Below are 6000 nucleotides of genomic sequence, written 5' to 3'. Positions count from 1 at the left end.
GTCCACAGTTATTCTGAATTCGGCTATAATAGGGTTGACCGCTAACATTAGTGGCTTTAAGTATGTTACAACTCCATATGAAAAATGCACTTACACGAAAGCTTCGCTGCATTTTATTGTTTTTGATTGTTTTTTTTTTTTTCAGTAAAATCTCACGATGACTGCATCTTGGGATACAAGCTGAGAGAATGCTTCATCAAAAACTCCGACGAGCGATTCGTAAGTTTTAACATTTACTAACAATTGAAATAAGATAATACTTCATTTTTAGCAAATTCTTAACATGAATCAACAGGTTAGAAAAGTCCTATATGTAAGTAAACGTTTTTCAGTCTACGATTCATTGGTTATATTCAAATACAATCAATTGTGATACGCAGTTATTTATATCTACGTCAAGCCGAAGGGTAGAACTTGTCTAGTCGATTTATTAGGTAATCTTAGGCCTCTCAGACATAGACGAATTAATTCAAGCGTTTGCCAGAACCGACCAAGAAACAGAGGCCTTGATTCAGGCGATTGATTCATTTTGAATGAAGTGTAGCGATCTAATCTCACTGGGTGACTAACACCATTTGACAACTATGATAGAAATTTTCAGTTCAAGTCTTATCTTATCCCTTATTCGTATTTTAAATTGGTTAAATTGAGTTGTTTTCTGTTCCAGACCCCCTTTTTGGAGACCCTGAGAGATTTGCACTAAAAATTCATTATTGGACTTGACCATAGCCTTTTCTGTATTAGAGGAGACTATAAATTAACATTCAAAATAAAGTTTTAAAAAAATTTTGCTCAGTTTTGTGAGTTTCTTTTTTACCTAACAAGGGGAGTATCAACCAAAAATGCAACCGTATTTATTTTCTAGTTTAATGTTATTGTTATATATTTTGTGTGAAATCATTATTAGGGCCTACATCCTTTTAAATGTCTTGAACTGAGTTGTGGACATATGTACACAAATGTGTTCAGAATCGTAGTTTTAAAATTCCTTGTGGCTTTCATAAATATTTTTAGTAAGGCACAGATAACTTATATTGGAGATATTGGCAATTAATAATGAAATGTATAATTAAATTTACAAATTCAACAAGGCCAAGATATAATAATTTTATTTCATTCACTAGCGCTTTCAGAACCTAAGTTTCCATCTTCAGGCACTAGTACACTGGTACAAAAAGGAAATATTTACTTTTATACTTTTATTTAATTATACTATATTGTCCTTGATGAATTTGTAAATTTAATTATACATTTCATTAAGGTTACAGATATTTATGTCATTGCCAATCAGCTGATTTGCATTGTTGCATAGTTCTCTATAAGGTTTAGTGTTACTGGGAATCATTGTGAATAAGTCTGAACTTTGCGTTTGCGCAAACTCTTTTTGAGCATGCAAAAACCTCCGTATTACGTATTATTTACAATAAATTATCAACAACACTAAACCTCATGGATAACTTGATCGATGCATATCAGCTGATCGTCATTGGAGTAAAGAAAACAGGGATGCCATTGTATTAGGTTGTAAAAAGTTTTGTAAACAATTACTCAAGGTAGTACTGTAATTATTTGGGTTACGTTAAAAAAGCACTTTGTACTTTGAAACACGATACTGTATTAAAATATACTGTCAAAATTACACTATGTATTTTTATACAGGGTGGTAAAAAAGTCCCAGGACAGTTTAATATTTTAAAAAATAATGCAGATAGAGCTACAATACTTGGTTCAAAGTTACAGGGCATAACACTCTATTTTAACACATATTCAATGATCCAATAACTCTTCAGGGGGACGGCCCACAAGGAGTCGGAAGGAAATCTTAAATAGAGGCATAGGTCAATATGCACATCAAATTAAAGGTCTTTTTTAGTAGAATACAATGCCGCAAACCACACTTCAAAAGGTTGATCGTGCGCAAAATGGCAGATGTTCAAAGATTTCTTGAATCCGCCATTTTGAATCTTTGAACGACTGCCATTTTTTACTCAGGCATTCTTTTGAGCTTGAATTTACGGCATCGTAATCTACTAGTGAAGACCTTTAATTTGATGTGAATATCGACCTATGCTTACCTTAAAGATTTTCTTCCGATTCCTAGGGCTGTGCTCCCTGAGGAGTAAGCGTATAATAGCAAAATTAAATGAATCTTTGAACAACTGTCATTTTGCGCAGGATCAACCTTTTGAAGTGCGGTTTGCGGCATTGTATTCTACTAAAAAATACCTTTAATTTGATGTGCATATTGACCTATGCTTCCGTTTAAGATTTTCTTCCAACTCCTTGTGGGCCGTCCCCCTGAAGAGTTATTGGATCACTGAATATGTTTTAAAATAGAGTTTTATGCCCTGTAACTTTGTACCAAGTATTGTAGCTCTATCTGCATTATTTTTTAAAATATTTAACTGTCCTGGGACTTTGTTACCACCCTGTATATTGTTTAATGTATTTATCTAAATATTTATATAACAAATGCACACACGTGATCACTATCGACGAATCATTCAAGTTCTAACTCAATTTCCCAATCACAATATCAAAAGCCAACGTTACTTTGAAGATACGTTAAATTAGAATGTGAAGATAGAGATAAATACGGTTCTGTGATTCCCACAAAGTGACGTAACTGTGTTAGGCCTACGTCACTAGCGTCAGTGGTGCTATCTGTGGCGACTTCGGCAACAACGCTCACTCTGCAATGTACCTCCAGCCCTATAGGACCAGGAACATGGGAGAGGCGAAACTGACCAACAGGGATGTGCTGGACATAGCTCTAAGTGGTGACCACGTCATATATGTGTGTAAGTATTCCTTTAAAATGTAAAAGTTTAACTTATCTCCTAGTTTGCGTCGTCCTATAGACTTGACATGGTTTCCACAACTCATTGATGTACTTAATGTACTGTGTATTTTTTCTTGTAGCTCTTTTGACAATCGTTTGCACCTAAACCGTTGATGATTTTTAAGTACAGTTTAATTTAAAACTGTAAAAGTTTCACTTATGTTGTCGTTTACGTCGTCCAATTAACTCAGAACCTTTTTTCACGACACATTGATGTACCTAATGCACTAAGTGTTCGTATTTGTTTTTGTTTAAAATTGTATATCCCTTACAAGTTACGTTTGAACTTAATTCTTAAGTTCAAAGTTAACTTAAGTCTTTGTACAACTGTAAAACAAACGGTAATACACGTTGGGGGATTTGGTGAAACGGTTTGAAGATTAATGTATTTTAAACTACGAAGCTTGTGCTAACAATTTGTGATCATAGTGGATATGTGGTTATTTAATATTTTGTGCATCAATTTTCCCGTCGGTTTTTTTATTCTTTACGAATTAGTTCTTTTTAGTTGTATTTTTCTATACACAGTTTCCCCTACCAATTTTATTCTGAATAGATGTGTACTGAAAATATGTGTAATTGAAATACATAAGAATCACAACAGCACACCTGAGTTTTGTATTACTTGTGTAAGTTTAGGATACATTTTCAAACAGCTACATATTCTTATCTTACCTTTTGCATTACTGTTAACACAAATGATTTGTTTGGTACCTACACATAAAGTAACCAAAACCTATAATAATTGGTTGTGAAAACAATAGTATAAATTCCGATACTTTATTGACAACTCAGTATGTTGTCTGAATGTTATAAACAATAATCAGTAAATTTTTTTAGTTCCAAATAATATCATGTATCAAGGTACTGATTGTAAAATTTGATCACGACCTATGCTCTATCGCAACATATATGAACGCAATACACCTCTTGTTAGGTACAAAGAGTATATTTATATTTCGTGACGATAAGCTTTTTACGATCAAAGTTTTAACAATTCTAAATGAGTTTCAAGGACATCAGTTTCAACTTTCGAGTGAAAAGTTAAAAGATTTCTATAATTAAACTTGAACCAAGATTTTGTTAATATTGTATTATTAAACTAGTATACATTTGACGACGAATTACATAAAATATCAACATGCTTTACGTGTGTGTACAAATACTGTTTTGCAATACAAATAAAAATATAATTTGAAATCGTTATTTGTGTAACTAGTGTGCATAGTAGCACTTTGCTGCACACGAGAGAAAGTTTCTTGAGTGCAGCAAGGGCACTTTGCACTCGTATTACATATTATATTTTCCCTACAGTTACTATAACGCATAGAAATAATTAGTCTTTTAAACAGTAAACCACACGTTTTAGGTTAGGTTAAATCCAAGCGTTGAACGACGTGCACCAGCAGATCGTAGTCGTAGTATCTTTATGTGTTGCCAACCTATTTCCAAGCGTACACGGATTACGTGCATAATAAAAGCACGCTGTTTGTGTTGTTTGGTTGGAATACTGGTGTGCAGCAAAAAAAAATGAGTGCGGTAAAAGTGAAATGAGATTTTATTAGGCACGTAATATGTGTACGCTTGGAAATAAGTTGGTGCATTTCATTCAACGCTTGGATTTAACCATTGACTTTATATCTACGTAGATATAAAGTCAATTATTTAACCTAACCCAAAAAGTGTTATATAGTGTTAGTAAGACTAATTATTTATGTGCTTTATGGTAACTGTTGGACAAATATAATGTGTAACGCGAGTGCAAAGAGTGCTGCACTCGAGAAACTGTCCACACTCGCCTGCAGCTCGTATGAACAATCGATAAGCTCATAAGCAGCAAAGCCGCATGATCCCCGTTCACCTAATCACTTATTCTCCGTTAAAAACTGGTATAAAATGCATTTCTCTGTGATCTAAAAAGTATCTAAACACGATGTAAATAACATCATGCAAACACATTCACAAAAAACCTTTACTTCGACAATCAAAGTTTACCACATAGCTGAAAATCAACAATCACACCATCAATAACAATCAAAGTGTTCTATAAAGTACTACTTTATCGACGCAAAGATTACTACTATGTTGCAGCAGGATGATGAAAATCTGTACTAAAGGGTTTAATATCTTATAAAGGTAAATTTAAGTATCTACAAAACAAATATTTACAAAATAAATTGAATAAAACATTTAACGCTTACAAATCAAAGAAGCCTGAACATATAAGTCCAATTAACCAACTCAAATAATGTGAAATATATTTTACCGAAATACATTTAGCTTCAAATATCTGTAAAAGCAATCAATGATTTGTAAAAGGTGCCAGCTAAAACCAATAGTATCCACGTTTCTCATGTGTGAAGTATTGTGTGATTAAATAATGTCCCCAAGTGTAATTACATGATTTTTGTAATGTTGCCATCAGGTATTTCCAAACCTACATCCGGGTAGTTAAGTTTCATTTCGCTGTAAAGGATCTCTTTTCTTGTCATTTGTAATTAGGACGAGGTAGACGTCATTTTGTGGTCTATAGTCGTGAGAGATGCGCATAGGCCTACTAACATGCAATTATGTAATATCATGACTGAAAAAATAGTTTATTAATTTTAAGACATTTTCTTTCATTTGATAGTTAAATTTCTTAGAAAATTATAAATATTTTTCTATTGCGAAAGTTGAATAGTTTTTTTTAACTACTTCAGGCATAATGCAAATGTTATCAATGGTGGATCCCTTTCCAAAAAGATTGTTCATGAACTACACATAAAGTACATAGAACACCGAGCAAACCTTTAGGTAAATAAAAATAACAGTGAATTATCTGATTATTTGAAAATTCATTCCGAAATTTTTTGTCATAGAAATTATCAGCACGTAAAGTTTTATTACAACGGTATGTGTAAAAAATGTATCATGTTTCCTAATTTTTGCTGTAATATGAAAACCTAAAGCCTATTTTTAATCCCCCTTCTATTAAACCCGACCTGATACCGATCAAGTTTTTTCGAACAATTTTAAGTAAGGCCGGGGTATAAACCTCCAACAGTGATACAACTTTTATTTACCTCAAGGTCGGTTACTTTTTTTCTACATTACTAGAATAAATATACATTAATATATCAATATCAATAAAAGAAAAAGTTTGAAATAAAAACATT

This window comes from Macrosteles quadrilineatus, unplaced genomic scaffold (assembly GCF_028750875.1).
Source record: "Macrosteles quadrilineatus isolate MER2022 unplaced genomic scaffold, UCM_ALF_1.0 Scaffold_5__1_contigs__length_97177068, whole genome shotgun sequence".
Lineage (NCBI taxonomy): Eukaryota > Metazoa > Arthropoda > Insecta > Hemiptera > Cicadellidae > Macrosteles > Macrosteles quadrilineatus.
This window is presented reverse-complemented; position numbering follows the sequence as displayed.